This window comes from Odontesthes bonariensis, chromosome 3 (assembly GCF_027942865.1).
Source record: "Odontesthes bonariensis isolate fOdoBon6 chromosome 3, fOdoBon6.hap1, whole genome shotgun sequence".
Taxonomy (NCBI): Eukaryota; Metazoa; Chordata; class Actinopteri; order Atheriniformes; family Atherinopsidae; genus Odontesthes; species Odontesthes bonariensis.
Window position 1 is genome coordinate 16,839,485 of NC_134508.1, and position 17,345 is coordinate 16,856,829.

At 38.4% G+C, this 17,345-nt stretch overlaps 1 protein-coding gene across 6 annotated transcripts in view; it reads right to left on the minus strand.

Annotated features, from left to right (window-relative positions):
• Positions 1–17,345, minus strand: part of dlgap4b (discs, large (Drosophila) homolog-associated protein 4b) — a 129,004-nt gene that overhangs the window by 33,125 nt on the left and 78,534 nt on the right. For 5 of the 6 annotated variants that reach the window (XM_075460553.1, XM_075460549.1, XM_075460550.1 and 2 more), the window contains exon 3: positions 12,652–12,731. The gene's annotated coding sequence lies outside the window, so the exon portion shown is untranslated. The remainder of the gene's footprint in view (positions 1–12,651; positions 12,732–17,345) is intronic. The other variant, XM_075460548.1, reaches the window with a different exon arrangement.

Consider the following 17,345-nt stretch of genomic DNA (forward strand, 5'->3'; position numbering starts at 1 on the left):
GGGAAGATACGGCTTTTCAGCTTGGATTTTTGCATGTTTGCTGTGTACCTCTATGTATAGAGATATGTTTAGAACATTTCTGGTCATGTACAAGAAAGTAGCAATTCATTAATGTAAAAATCCTTCATCCAGAAAACTACATCAATAGATGGACAAATACATTTGGATGCATTATACTGTGTGACTAAATGGGAGAAAAAAAAAACATTAAAAAAGTTATACTATAGCACAAAATAAAACATGAAATCCTGCCATCAAATTTCAATCTCAGAAACCCTATAACTAGTAGGAATCTTGCTGTCTTATATTGTGTAAAGCACTTTCTAAGTTTCCTTTTAGTTGTTAAACAGCTAAACGCATATCTGTCAACACTGACTGTAAAAAACGTACCAAACAGTCATGAAAATAACATTAATAACAACATTTAGTAAATATGTATATTTCCTGGCAAAGTACAGTTCCAAATACAAATGATTTTCTTGATTCGAGATGAAGTGAGATTTGTTATTCTCAATGATTTATTCAGAAATCAAATCATCCTGGAAATATTAAAACAGAACCCTAGATTCTGTATTAGAAGCCTCTGTGCTGTCTCTGTTGTAATATTTGAGTAGCCAGATTTTTCCCCCAGTTGCCAGTTTCTATATTGGCACGTCTGCGGGTGGCCAGATTTAGATGGGAGACTGTGCAAAGGACATCATCGCTTCATCTGAGCATCAATGTACAGAACGGCAGTTTGTTGGAGCGCAGCTCAGTCGGCCGGTCCTGAGCCCATCTGCTATATAGGCTTACAGCACTGCCCCAGAAGACAGGGGGCAATGTGTGTGTGTGTGTGTGTGTGTCTATGTGTGTGCTGCATGGGATGACAGACGAATGCTTACAGACTGAGGTGAGGAGGAAGTGCGGAAAAAGCTGTGGTGAGAAAGGTGTGGGTTTTGACGACAGTGGAAATGAAAGCAATCTCAAGGGAATAAGAAGGTGTGAAAATGAGTAAATGTGTTGTAAACTGCGCACTGGGGAGAAGGAAGAAATATGATAGAGAATAGAAAGGCAGAAATTGTTTTTGCTCATCTGCTCCTGTACTAAAACAACATAGTAGGGGAGAAAAAGTGAGAAAAAGAATTTAAAAAAAAAATCAAAGGTTAAAATAAAGAGATTGATTAATTTTGAGAAGAGCCAGTTAAGTTATGCTAGAAGAGGAGATGGGTTTCTGTTAGCATATGCATGTGTTCATCCAAGAAAAGGGTGTGTAAAAGAGTGCGATATGTGGGATCTATGCATGTGGAAGAGAACTATCGATGGCTACTCGAAAGATCCAAATTTTCTAAGCCTTTGTTTTAAGTTAAAAATACATTACAATCACTTAATGCCTCTTAAGTGTTGATTGTCTGGAGGGAACACTTACATCTAAGCAGACATGTACATGCATGTTTGCCATGTCAGTGATAATAAACAGTATACTGTATATGTGTGCGTGTGTGTGTGCGTGTGTAAAGCAGGCTAACCTTGTCCTAATTACACTCTATCTATTCCATCAGTGCTGTGCTCTGGCCTATTTTCACAGCTATAAATTTATCACTCTCCCCTCTGTTGTGATAGATGACCCACTCATTTTAGCCCATCTCTAAAGACTGTGAGCCAGATAGGAAGTCAGAGGAAGACAGTGGCACCACTTCACTTCTTATGATGGCAGTGATGGAACTTTCCATGTCCTCAAAACTATTTCTGGCTTTGAAGTCTGTACATTTAAATAAATGTGGTGCGCTGTTGTTAGTTCATTTTGATTTTCTTTGGTGAGTAAAAGCCCTGGTAAAAAGAACAACTGCGAATAACTTTGCAATTGAAACTAGATGTGCCACATGGAGATCAAAAGGAGTGCACGCCGCAGAGCATAAATGATTTGTGAGTTTGAAGCACTGATTATCATAAAATCAGGCCTGTTTATTGACAAGCAATTGCCCTAAATCTAAAATTGAGCAAAACAGAATGACTGCATGCTTATTTTTGCTTTGTCCACTGTTGATTACATTCTTAAACCCAAGAGGGGGCAAGTAAAAAACACGAGTTTAATAAAAAGCCACATGATTATGTGAAACAGGTATGAGAATAAGTAAATGATTTGCTCCGACAGAATCAGCTGCAGAACTGGAAAATTATTCTATGGGGTATCCAGGCTGAGAGCATTGCTGTTAATGAGATGGTGAAAAAACTGATCTGTCATTATTGTTACTCCTGCATGAAACATAGCTGTAGGTCAAATATTTGGCACGACTGCCATGTGAAAGGACATCATGACCATGCAACCCTCGACTGATCAAATGAGATCAGGAGCAGTTTCTAATCTTAGGCTTTCTGCATGGCTGTCATTGTTTCGGTTTTGTTGCATTCAGTGTGTCGTGATTTTTTTTTATTTATCTTGCTCATGTCATGGTCCTTGGGTTTTGTTACATTTCTGTGTTTCATGGCTAATTTTGGGGATTTTGTTCCTCTCCATGTCAAGCCACCTCAGGTCAAGTCTTAAGTTCTGTTCTTGCACCCGCTGCACATTCATTTCTCTCTCTCATCTATCTTTTTGTTTGCGATTGGAATTTTGTTAGTCATCTCATTTGCTGGCCTTCAGTCTGTAACTTCAGGTCCAGTTCTCCACTACAAGAACAGTGACAACTGCTGATATAAGCTGAGAGAGATTAACATTTGAATTTAAAATAGCAACAGATATGAATTTCTCACCTCAGTTTTAATAATGAATTTGTCTATTTATTCTTGAATCTCAGCCATTTTACCTGTTGGTATATGCATGTATCTTTAATGTGCTTTTTGCATGGCCACTAATTGAATTCTATTTACTTTATTCATTGATTTATTTTCATTTACCTGTTTTACTGTCTGGTTTAGCTGTTTAGAATATATCTGATGTAGCATGTTAAAAAAACATCAACTATACATTTTATACAATATTATTTATTTTATGTTTATGGTCCACTAGGGCCTTTTTCCTATTCAAATTAAAATGAAGCAATTTTCAGTTATTTTATCTGTTTCCTCAATGCAAATTGACAAGTTTAGCAAATCTTTTCATCGTTTCTCCTTTACTTTGTGCTCTTACACTGTAAAGCATTTTTCATACATTCCATTTTTATGAAAAGGACTTCATTATTGGTTATGTGTTGCAGTCAGAGGAATGGCTGCGCTTAACTGGATGGTGTCCATGACCACCTCGTGGCTGCTGCCCCGGGCAGAATACGCCTGCCCCCCCACCCTTTCCGTCTCCCGTTGCCTGGTTCAGGAAAAATCACAACCATTTCTCTGTAGGTTTGATATAAGAGACATGTCACTCAGTGTTACAATCAGATGCTTTGCTGCTCTGACTGGTTGCGAGCCAAACCCTCGCCTCTTGGTATTCGTAAATAAGCCTAAAAGTTCCAAACTAGTTAATATTTGTGCATAAATCTGGGGATGCCAACAGTCTGTCCATAGTGCATCAAAAATAAACTGTCAGTTTCAATGAAACATCCAGCTGAATTCTTCTTCACATATTTGCATGTTTTCTATAAAAACAACCCAGGACACGATTCTCTTCCAAAGAGAAAGAACTGCATGTATGGAACTGCTCAACAAAAGCCAAATTAGTCTAAAATAAGTCTACGCCTCCGGTACACGATGAGTCATAAATATATATGAACATTTTATTGTTTTCTAGGAAATGGCATGGGCTGATATTTCACTTAAATAAAAAGGAAACACTTTTAAGCTTATGTTGAGGGGGACACTGTGGGACACTTCAATGGCTTTATCAGTGTGCTCCTGGCTCCGATCCCTCCACTTCTCCTACATAATGTGATCAACGTCTCTCTTAGAACAGATCACAGAAGGTTCTTTCCCTTCTCAGAGTGACTAAAATTCAACACGGTAATATTTTTACAATTCTAAATGTGAAAGGGCTACATATTTCATATCCTAAAATGTCTAAAAATGTACTTACTGACTCTCTGACTGCAACTGTGTGACTGAGCACTGTTCTTTATGTCGCTTTGTCCTAATGACACTTTTACGAAACATTTTTCTAGGAGCTTCACGGCTATCTTATGAGGACGTTATCAAACTATCTTTGATATCACTCGGGACACTTTACCTACTTGGCTTTTCAGTGCCTTTAAAAATAACTGGATACCTCTCTTTTTCCCTTTCTATTCAGACAGACCTGCCTGCTAAGTAAATACAGACATGCAAGATCACATTGCTCACAGTTGCAGAAGCAACAGTTCAGAATGTCTTTGCTAAGTAGATCTCAGTTTTTTAATCAGTCTGTAAAAGTCCATGAGAAGAGCTATGAAACTAAGCAAATATTTCAACTTAGAATATGTTTTCATTATGTCTTTCAAAGAGTTAGTCTTTGGTTTGAAATGTCTAAACAAAATAGGATGGCAGCTACCTAGTATGTTACCAAATGGACTATTCAGGGTGAGTTAATGTGAAGAGTGTGGCTAATATTACGGTAATATTTTTCTAACACACACTGCTGTGGCCTCTGCATTATGGCAGACAAGATTACACTGCGATTAGATGGAGGGAAAAAAAACACAATCTGGTTATGACTGTAAATATGTTTCACTATGTCAAAGTAAATCAAATGATTGACACATCATTTGTTTTAATCTAGCCTTAAAAAAAGTAGTTACCTGCAGCCTGACATGACGTGCTGGAGTCTGCTTCATCTCTCTTTTTAAGAACAGCATTCAGTCATTCTGACATACATCTTGTTTCTTTGAATGTTTCTTTCAGCTTCAGGCATGCCGCAAAAAGTGAGGTATAAAACTAATCAAAAAGCCTCTTCACGCACAGTTTTCAAGCCAGGACTGATTCACCTTCATTCTGCATCAGTGTCATGCATGAAAGTGCAGAGGTGGCATCTGGGTCAAAGTTGATCCTCCCTCGACATGCCTTAATGCTAGCAAGGGAGCCACAAAGAGAGGCAAAGCAGTATCACAGAACATGCGACTTTAACCAATGTTGTCGTTACTGAGTCGATTCTGCAATCCTGGCTTGTTGTGTGTATTCGCACACTGATGCAGGGTTGAGCCCCTTCTGTTTGGCATATGTGAACTATGAAGGTGGAACAGCAGCAGGTTAACAAACAAGTCATTTTTTGCTGGGAAAAGGGATAAAACTGTCTCCTACCAGCATGTCAAACTATCTGAACAATGAATATTTTAGTTTTTTGTACAACATATTGGGATCAGCTGAAAATATAGCATTTCCATGTTTAGGCTTATGACACAGTCAGTGTTATAAAGACCTCTGACTAGCTTTCAGTAAAGCATAATTGTTATTAGCTTGACAAACACATAATCTTTCACTTCACCTTGTCACCACTGCCATGTGTCTGCTGGAGTTTTTTATTTTTTTAATGCTTTTTTTTCATCGTAGGTTTTTCAACACAACTGATTCTCTTTTTTAAAACTTCACACGAGGTTCCAAACCAGTTGAGCGGAAATCAAACAGTGTTGTAAAAACACTGCAGACCATCGATTGGTAAGAGAATCCTGAACTGTGGGAGTGACAACGGTATCTCTGCAGCAGCAGTGAAGTGCGTCAAACAATGCAACACTTCCTTGTTCTATGCAGTCATTTGGAAAAGTGCACAGTTCGTGGGCATGGATTGCAAAGCACAAGACAAAGATATCTCATTTGTGTTGTTCTACCAACTCTACCAAATGATATTCAAAACTTTGTCGTAAAAGTCTGTCGCAAACTCATTCAAAGTGCCTACACACGGACACACAAGTTTTCCGCACAGTCTTGTGTTAACACAGTTTTATATGGTGCTGCGATGATAATCAGCCGATCTCGCTCATGTCGAGTGGATAATGTCTGCAAAGTGGAGACGAGCTTAATGTGACTGCCGCAGCTTAGACTTGTACCGCGCTGAGAGTGATATGTAAATGGTCCTAGATCCAACCTAAAAAAAAAATTTCCATTGCAAAGTGTCATATGAGGGCGCTAATTCAAATATCAGGCTGACATGTTCATTTGCCGTTAGATTCATTAAAAACAGAGGCATGTGTTCAGTGCAAAATTAGAAGACACTTGAACATCGCATTTGATTTGACGGTGACTTTAAAAGAAGGCGAGCACTGAAGAACCATGAAGCGTAATCAGCATATTCGCCGAGCATTCATTTGTTGTAGCATTCACATAAAATCTTCAAATTCTTGGCTGAAAACTTGATACCCCATTTCATAAGCAACTCTCAAGCTACTCCCATCATTTTGAACAAGTTGACATCCCTTTTTGAAAGTTTTGGGCCAACCCATCTTTAACTGTGAGAACAATTGCATTGAGCAAAACAATTTATCATGAGCTGCATTTTGAATACACTTGGAATAGAACAAAAGAATAACTTTGAATCTAAATGCAACACACATCACAGAGCGAGAGCTGTGCACTTTGTATTTTTATACCAGATATGCTCTTGGAAGGTGGTCTGTATGAAGAGTAGGAATGATCACAGTTATCGAGATATGCATGTCAATACTTTATAAGGATAGACTTGTGCTAATAGGGTTGTAGAAAATTGAGGAATTCAGTAGGCTGCTTAAATTGACATAAGGAAGACTCAAGCACTAACCTTCGATAGAAATAATCTAATCCCAATTTTAATACAGAACAAAGTGGCAGACATAGCCTTGAACTATTTCATTTGAGAATGTATTTTTATTTGTGCGAATGAGGAGAGGGATGTCTCGCACAGTGAGGCACAGAGAGGGTTGTGGGCTACAGCTGTGGCTTCTTTCTCTAGATTCAGGGCAAATCCAAATGACGAATGCAAAAAGACAGAGAGATGTGCTTGCATACACACCAGCACTTGAATATCTTTTTATGAATGCTTAAATATTAGGATGCTGGAGTGCAAAGACACCATTCGACCATGTTCTCCCACAGATTATATGATCCACTTCAAATGTTAAAATATTCAAACGTTAAGTCGCCTTCACACTGAAGCCTTCGCAACATTTCATTTCACTGAATCCAACTGCAGCTTTCAAGTCTGTTGGTAATTGCTGTTTATGCGCTGGTTAACAACACAAATAACATCAATAAGTGAAGATTCGAAGTTTGGTCAACATTCAACCAGTTTTTCATCTTTTTGTGTATAACTAAAACTGGGGTTAACCCTCAGAGTGCAGACAGAAATGTTTAAACTTTTTCAGTCCATCAAGCTTCACAATAAAACCTCAAAAATCCCTTTTCAGTCAATCTCATTGAAGTCCTGTTTTGTCTGGGAGTTGCCGCATTGCATGTGTGTGAGTGTTCAGCGGCAGTCACTCACAGCCCTTTAATGATCAACCGCAGCCACGTTATAAATCCCACTAGGATAAGCTTTAAACCTCACCAACTTAGAAAATGCCCTTGACCTGACACACAATCTCGGTTTAAGACATGAACGCAGCCATAAACCTTACATAGGATGCAGCAGCGTGAGATCACCTGCTGCAAAGGAGTGAAAAGTCACTTCCGTTGGGTGTGTGGGTTAAGTTGTTTGGCAAAAAAAACAAAAAACTATGGCTTGTAAATGTGTTATATATTTGACTTCTACTTTTGTGATTTGCCTAATAAAAAAAAAAAAAAAAAAAAGAAAAGTCACTTCCTGTTGGGATGTAAAAGGTCACTATATGTTGTGGGAGGAAGAGAAGGGGTCCTCACTGGATAGCATGTGGGTCAAAAATACATTTGTGTCTCAAAATCCCCCATGTGACGTCACAGTAATACCCTAATGGCTATCTTTCAACTTATCAACTTGTCAGTGGTTCAGGGATGAGCCACTGAATCATGAAAACAGTCATAAAACCAGCAGGACAAGAAAAGATGCCCCACATGCTATGCTGTATGTCACGTAGAGCTGTGACATTTAATAGATATGAGCTACAGCCCTGATACTATGGAACTGTTGCCCACGTCACATGGATGTATTTTGCTAAGTGTTTGTAGTTGTTTTGCTGTCAGGCAACTGCAGGCTGCTAAGTGGGTCAGTCGAGGACTCGACTTGAATTTCTGAATTCTGTTCTAAAACATCGGATTGGTTGAGCAAATGATTTCAGTAGATCTCTGTTCCCATTTAAAAGGAAATCATTTTCTATCTCAAAGCTCAAAGTAACAGAATAAAATGTTTGCTCTGTCCAAGCAATCCAAACTTCAACATTAGCAATACTTAATGAGGGGGGAAAAAAACAGTAAATGTGCACACTCAAAATGCTGAATGTGCAAAGTCCAGTTTTTCCAGTCTGCTCTCTCGTCATGTGGTGCTGAGCTTAACATCAGGATGGTGATGTGCTCACAGAAAAAATGCTAACATGAGCGCATGCAGTAGGCACGATGCCACAATGATGTATATGTCTTGCAGTTATAAAGAAAAATAAACCTTTTTATCTATTATTTCATAAAATATACATTTTACTGATAGGATTTATAGTAGCAATATAAAGTTATGACTTATTTTGCTGAGAAACTGGTAAAACAAACTTGAAAATTTTCGGGTATAGTTTGCATTTTTATGACAGGTTTATGCTTCGGGTCTACTGGATTGTCTGCCATCTTTGTTTTAGCACCATGCATTGATGAGATAATATAGTAACCAGATTAGTGACCATCAGTCCTGCACTATTTCTCACAGTGCATTGTGGGATACTTTAAGTCTACTATATAGGATTTAAACTGAGGGGGGCACTGAGGGTTTTCGAACGTAGTCATTACCAGTTTTAGGATATTTTAGCATGCAAGCACATTAATATAGTTAGTAATAGCATGTTAGGTTTGAAGGGAATGGCATTAGTTTTCTAGATAGTTGGTTATAAACTAAATATAGGCTACTGTCAAATTATCATCTGTAACTGATGATGGTGCTAGATGAAAGTAAAGGACTTGCCCCAGGGATTAGAAATTCATCTCGAGGGGGACAGGAATATCTGCACCTCATTTCTCAGCAGGTTATTAAATTTCTATAAGGCTTAGAATACAGAGCAAGTTTCAAACCTTCAAAAATATATGTCCCAGTCGCTGACACTAGACCACACATGATCACAAGGAACATTTTCAATTTTCACATAATATTCCTGGAGCTTTGGCTAACTTATCTCACTTAAACGGGAGGCAACTGGATTTTTAGGACCATGTTTTCGAGGGCCCCCTTATCCAACTAATCCTCTTACCTAGTTTTCATCTGCTCTTCAGCAGCAGGTATAAATTTTCATCCCTTCCTTATGAAGACGTCAACAGAAATTGTAACAACGTGAATGCTGTAACTTCCTTTTGGGAAGGTGAAATGGGTCAATTTATGTGTTAGGACCCATAGAATTGTGGATTTGACACACTCCCCCTGGCTGAGAAGTTACTGACTCAATACACAGAGTGAAAGTGGAAAATTGGACAACAGTGTTTCATAAGAGTCAGGTGAGAAATGTATTGTGTTATTTTTTTAAATACCCTGTCAGAACCAGTTTTAGTTCAGTTCAGTTTTATCTCAGAAAATACATTGCACCATGCAAATTAAATGAATTAATGTGTTTTTCCAACACACAAAAGTAAAGAAACCATAATTCAATGCTTTATTTGCACTACTACAATCTGTAGTTAAAGGTCTTTTGTTCTACTCTGTTGTTTCAGGCTGTGATTTACAAAGGGGCTTTTATTACTTTACAAGTCTCCCATGAGCTTTCCTTCAGTCTTTGGTTTAAACATCACCACTGAGACTCATTATCCTGTTAAACTGCACTAACGCAGGAACTTGTGGATCTCTGCACATAGGATTTCAGAGTTCCGACCTTGATATAGTAACACAGAGAGACAATTAACTTTTTACAACTTCTGCTCACAGTTAGTGTCTTGTGTGTTTTTACGGGTGGCTTTGTCTTCATTTATTTTAAATGATCTTTTCAACATGCTTTTTCTGGAGTGACTCATCTGTAAATACCGCAGAGGAAGCAGTGTATTTCAGCCATGGGGGAAACTAACATTAGGGAAAAAAAAGTGGTTAACACCCCATTTTGTAACGGCAGTAAATTACATAAAATACTGCCATATTCTTTGGGTGTAAATGACATGACAGATGTGTAGGACAGTGAGAGCACTCATACATTAAAATGGTTTTCAACTTTGCTTCTTACTGTCTGCACTCAAAGGAGGTTTTGTAACCTCATAGGGTAAACACTTCATATTGTAACGGGCAAAATAGGAAGTTGTCGGCTGTGATTCAGGGGAATTGTCTGAGTCTCATTACCTGTGTGCGAAGATAGCTGGAAGAGAGTAACGCATCAATCACAGCTGTCCAATGCAGCCTCGCTTTCCTTCTTACATTCTCATTCAGTTTTGATCACAGTGTTTCATCAGTATTGTGGAAGCATCTTTTCTGCCTTTCCTCTGCGGCATCATCATTGATTAAGTCACCCTTGGCAAACGCGTCTCACTTTGACCTAAATAGGAAAATAGAATTGATCCGCCACATGAATGTTGTATAATGAATGTGTTACTAAGCCACGGTGCGACTTATGTACACAGTTACTTTCCAAAAGCTGGTGGAAACATCCATCCATTTTCTTTCAGGGTTTAGGGGGCGGGCGGCCGGAGACTTCCCAAACAGCCATGGGTAGAGTACTTCCTGGACAGGTTGCCAGTCCATCAAAAAAAAAATCAAACGAGACAATAATCCGTAAACTCTCACACTCACCCCTACGGTAAATTTAGAATCACCAATTAACCCAGCCCCAGTCAAGATTCAAACCAGGAACCTTCTTGCTGTGGGGCGACAGTGCTAACCACCACCTCACTGTGTAGTCTGTCAAATGGAGCCTCAGGGTACAATTTTAACAGTTTTAGTATGGCCTATTGTGGGTGTGATGTCTGCTACACTCTCTCCTCCTCCACCCAAGGGAGTCTCTGATCAGGGGTGTTGCACGATGAATTGATAAAAGACCTGTGATTGAAGCTTCCTGTTATCTCCAAACCACAGCATGAAAACTGGCAACACCCCTGATGCTGGAAAAAAACAGGTAATATCTGCACATGTGTGGATCTGTAGTGCTACTGTGTGTATGAATGTAATCTATATTTGTATGCTAATGTCGCATAGGAAGCATGGATGTAAATATAAAATAAAAAAAAATAATAAAAAAATAAAATATGTATATATGTATAATTAAAAATAACTAAATAAATAAAATTAAAAAAAAAAAATATATATATATATATACATATGAATTCATCTATTGGATTTTACAACCTCCAAATTTGTTTTTGGCCATTGAAGCATGTAGCAAGCTTCCTGTCCAGCTCATTGTCACTCCAACAGTGTTATGCTACCCTTTCGTCAGAGCCCCCTGGTATCACAAATCAATGGAGAATGCTGCCTTTAGCGCCAGATTACAAAACAGCTAGTACATATAGTAAAAATGGTGTATTCATCAATTAACATAAAAAGTGGTGACCATGACCTTAATGTAACTACAAAGTTGTTTCAGTGCCTAAATGTAATCTTGCAATTCTTGTGAAAAAAAAACGAATAAAGTAGCTGTAATGCCTACGCCTTCACAAACAACTGGTGAAAGAGTGAGTGAAACGACAAGGAAATAGCCCTTCCATACACTTTCAGAGGATTTTGTCATTTGTTTTTATGTATAAACTCCAAAAAGTGCTGCCCTTGGCATACGATATTGGAGCAATTGGTGCTGAACAAAGCTCCTATCTGAAAGGACACAGTGTGTGTGCACATTAGAGGGCAAGGACATTGAAAACATTTGACATCCTGGAAATGAGAACGCATACTTCTCTCTGGAATTAGAAGAGACCCAAACAAAGCCAGAGAGAGTGTGAATATTTTACTTATGTATGCCAGCTGGCCAGAAAAACAAATCTGAATACTGCTGATGTAGCTAGTTGTCTGTTGGTTGTGTAAATGGAAAACACAATATAATCCCCATATCATGAGGTGTTACTGGCTTACTGAACTAACAAATTCAATCCATGCAGGTTTAAGGCCTGAATTGCAGAAAGACTTTGAAAAATGGAATGGTTTAGCTTTGTATTATCAGCACAGGCGATTACTACAAATATTAATGCCATAAAAAGTGAAAGTATGAAGGAAAACTATTTGCACCTAAAATCTCACGTTCTTATCTGCAGTGCATCTCTGAGAGTTGCAGCGTCTTATCTTTGTAATAACGAACACTGGAGGGCACTTCCTGAAGAACTGCTTCAAAGCAACAACACCAGTTTCCAGGTGTACAAAGAACCACTCTTCATAGGCTTTTAATGGAAGCACAGCACCTTCTGGAAAAACTCAAGGAAAAGTCTCACATCCTTATCCAAAACTGATGGTGCCTCGAGCCTTCCCTGCATGACAAACCTAAACCAGATATGGCAAGTCCATAGTCTAATACAGTGGGAAAGGTTTGTGTTTGATATTTGAATTTCATCATCTGTATGTTTAACAGAGAATAGCAATTAGCTCCTAATGACTTATATGAATGATGAATCCTGTCCCTGGTGGTGATGTGAAGTGGGATAAAGGTTAAGGGTCCATGGCTGTGACATGCGCATGACGAGTATTGTGTGCCCAATTACAACTCTCAATCAGTTGAAGTAATTTAAAAGCCGCATTACCAGCAGAGTCTTGAGGTCAGCCAAGGCACTTACATTGCCAGCTCATTTCTTAGAAGCCTTGATCAGAGGGGGGGCAATTCCTGGAAGAGATACAAGGAAAAGCATGTCAGACTTTATATGTGTTACGAACCCATAAAGGCACATTGTGCTTACTTGTTAACTGACAAAAAAACATGAGCTACTTTGGGACCGACACACACCCACATGTACAAATATGTGTGCGCAAACTCACACAAAGCTGAGGATAAATCTCTGTCATGCAGCATGACAAATCAGTATAAAATAGTCAAATTGAGAACCGGTGCCCGAGGAACTATTGTATGCAGGCGCCGGCCAGCAAAGTAGCAAGCAGCTCCACCTTGTTGTCTTCTTTTCTGGTGTGACCTACTTTCTCTCCCTTCCTCCTCTCCCACACCTTGGAGGGAAGAACAAAGGCACCATCTCGCTTTAACACATTTCAGATACAGCAGTCTCCTACTCATCCACAATCCAGTTGCTTTTAGAACACCTGCAGTGTTACAGAACCTATGACAAGTGTTGGGCTGGAGGCTTTTTTCGAGCAGTCATTCACTCATCAATTGTGATCAAGTATAGCATCTTAGAAAAGTTTGGATAGGGCATTAACACAAACTTGAATGTGTGCTTTTGGACAGCTTCTTTTTTTTGTTTTTTACTTCTTGTTGCCTGTGTGAAGAGCAGGACAGGAGTTCCAGTTTCCCAGCACCACTTTGACAAATGCCACCTAAAATCTGTAGGTGAACAGCTCTCTAAGGTCAGGCATCATTGTGCATCCAAGAGCTCTTGTTCTGTACAATGGATTTATCTTTTCTTCAAAAATTCGGTAAGATGCCTTTGTTCATCAGTCCCACAAGTATTAAACTATTTAGCATTCTGAAGGGACATTACCATTTGAAAGTAGCTGTGTTCTGTCTTTTATGCCATGTTTTCAATAGCTGGTGGGTGACAGAATTTTATATTTACAGCTTTGCAAACATAATCAATGAACTGTTTTTTATCATGAGAACACAGATTACAACTTGTGGTTTCTATGTACCAAAACAGTACGAGGGAGGCTTCAGGTAACACAAAAGACCAATGTCGTCCAGTGACACAATGCAGAATGGGCTATAGACACAGTGTTTGCCCTAAACATCAACGACATTTATGAGATTTGTGAAAGCAGTCGCACCACAGTGGTTAGCTGTGATTTTCCGGACGAAATCAACAAACACAAAACTCGAAAGTGCTGTGACCTTTTGCGATGAAATGTCAAGAAAAATCGCAAAATCACACAGCCACACAAACACACACCTCTTAGCAATGTTAAAGGTCATCTCATATCGGCTCTCAAGTGTTTTTCAAAAAGAATCTAAACAAGAACATAATCCAACAAAGCGAAAGAGATTTTAAAGTAAAAATATGACATGCCGATCCGTCCACTTAGAGAATAGATACACAGTTTTAAACTCATTCATAAACCTCAGACGAACTTTTGCAAAAGACAAATGAAAGGCACTTTATGTGAGTGGGATTCATGCCAAACTACTTTTGACTCACTTCACTGCTCACTGCGAATTTGAAGTATTGATGTAAAACTGCACTTTACTGCGCTGGGTTTGTTTGGGGCAAAGTAAAATAAATTAAAAATGAGATTGGGAAACCGATTGAGGTATCAGGCTGGGGGGGGATCTGCTGATTGGGCTCTTTATGTAGGTAATGCATTATAGATATCTGCTCAGTGCCCAGGCAAAAACTCTATCGCTGATAGAATGTGTTGGACTGCATTCATGCATGCGATGCGAGTCGTGATGAAAAATTGGGCTAATTGAGAAATGATTATGTGAGATGAAATGTTTCAGATTTTGCTGATAAATTCAATGTGTTGATGTTTGAGATTTACAGCTCGATTCTGCACATCTACATACTGTCGAGCCACTGATCTTACACTCACTCTGGGATACACATTTACATAATATCAGATCAAAACATAATGCTAACCTATAAAAACACAGTCAGACATAAAGAAAGAAACAAAGAAAAAAACTATGGCATTTGAGTTGTTGCAGCTCCTCCAATTCATACATCAGGCATTTGAATTGCTGCACAGCCACACCAAGCTCCACATCAAGAGTCCTCTTTTTTTTTAATATGGCCCATGTTGGTAATAAATCGACAATATTAGTTAAACAGTATATTATATATGTCCAATATTGTCCTACAATATTGTAGGACACTTTCTATTTTAGGTACTGGTTAAGCACATGGCTGAATTTAAGCGCTTTCCCAAGGAAACAAGTCATAATCTACTTTGCCTTGATCCACGATTCATTCAACCAAAACCATATTTTTTACCCAAAGGCAAAGGAAACGCAAACCACGGGGCTCTACTCTTTTTTGTGACAGTTATGAATACACAATCTGCTCCAATCTCTTCCTGCCACTTTCTGAAGGAGTTCATTAAATGTTGTAATTCACTCATCCAAAAGACAGAATTACATGGTAACAGTATTGTTGATTTACAGGTTAGGCCTTAAACCAATTCATTTAGAGATCTTTTTGTATCCAACGTTGTAAGTATGACACAGGCACATGTACAATGAATCATTTTTTGGTGTTACTGACAATATTCATACACTCATTCATACACAGAGGTTTTAGGTGCTAAATATCAAGAAGCATGGCCACACATACAAGAACAGATAAATCACTACAACTATCTTTGCATCCATACAGCAGAAAAGCTTTTCTTTAGATCCTGACTCAATGCTGTGAATAATTAATTAAGCTGCTGAAGTGTCTTTCTTGCAAATGCACAGCCCCTCTCTGAAGTCAGAGACTGTTGCTGAAACACACATACAATTACGGATGCTATGTTATGACTACAGGTGTTTATTCATGTGCAGGGAAAAGACAATTTATCCAATGCGACAAGTTGTTGCACACAGGCTTGCACATCTAAAACAGCATTCACTTGCTTTGACTCCAGGTCAGCTTTTTTGATTACATCTGTGAATGAATCATTCTGTGGCTATATTAAGAGGTGGTCAGAGCATGTTTTAATGCCAAAATGAGTACAGAGATTGCACTGAACTGCCTTTGTTTGTGGGCTAAGGAAATACCAGTGAGGTGTAGACATTACAGTTGTTCACCAGTCTTTCTCAAATATTTTGTCAAATTGTTAGGGTTCATGTTGTTTAATAAGAATAGTTTTAATTAAAGTGGTCCTTTTTTAGATCATCCATAATATTGTAATGTGAAGAATGCTGATGACGTATGCTCGAACTGTTAAACATTTTTTTTTTATCTTTTATGGCTCAAGAATGATACATTCTTGGTTGTCTTGATCCCACTTTAAATTATAGCCTACAATGTATATAACTCTTCCCAAATACTGTAATTTGTTTGTGTCAATAGTTATGGCCCAAGTATACCAGCAAGAGATTTTAAGTATTCAAACAAAGCAGAAAGACTTGCATGCAATCCTCCAAAAACCCTAAAAGCAGCAAGTCCTCAAAGATGATGCTATGCACTGGTTGAATGCTGACTGGTTGAAAGTAGCTTGAACTGAAAAAAGTCTACAACAACCGACTTCATCGCAAAGAGGATGACGCACCAAAAACAACAAATAACAAAGAAGCACAGAAGAAAAGCACAGACAACGGCTCTCCATAATTTTAATACTTAGTTTCACTGCCACTTTGAGTTCCGTCCATTTCACAGCAGGGCAAAGGCTAAAGGACTAGCAGCTGTACCAACACAACCAAAAGAAGTACCTCAGATGGACTGTTCCAAATATTTCAGAGTGTGCACCAAAATAGCAGCAAAATGCTATAACACACTGATGAGAGTTTGCAAAGCACCAGTGAGAGTGGCTGTAGACCCATGTTGAAACATTAACCACCACAGTTCTGCATATCTTAATACAGAACTTGTCTGTACAATGGAATAAAATGTGGATTTCAGAATTAATTGATAAACAATCTTGAAAATAGTTACTAAGCCAAAAAGTTGTTCTTCAGGAGGAATATATATGGATATATTTATACATATATATTGATTATGTACATTTTAAGAGCCTCTTCAGGATACTAGATCTCAATCACAGCACATAACTGCTGGTTAGCTGCATGTAAGAAAATGTGGGTTACCACCTATTTTCATTTGTTCTTTGAACTTCCTCCATTCCATGAGCTGTAGAGAGTACTAAAATAAAGACAAAAGAAAGTTGTAGAAAAACAGCCAACTCATGCTGTTCTCAGAGCTGAAAAGTCATGCATCACAGCAGGTTGAAAATAAAACTCCATCAGTGGATGCCAGGTTTCTGCTCTTGAACAATAATGAGTTTGACTCCACAAGTTCCAAATTAAACATTTGGTCTTGGGGGGATGCATTTTTAGAGCAAGACACAGATTAATTCACCTTTCCCGTTACTTTTTTTTGTCCCCTAAGTTAACTTACAAGAAATGTAGAGGAAATCATTTTACTGTGGCAGCATCAGTGTTAATTTCTCAGCAACTTCCAAATACTGCTTAAGTTCTTAGTGGCACAATTCATAAAAACTTTTTCAAACCACTGATAACTGAGATAAAGTTGCAAAGGTTGGACAACTGTAATGCCAATAAATGTCTGAAGAAAATAATGTGACCAGCCTTTGAAAGCCTTTTTTTAAATATATATTTAGATTGATTTGGGTA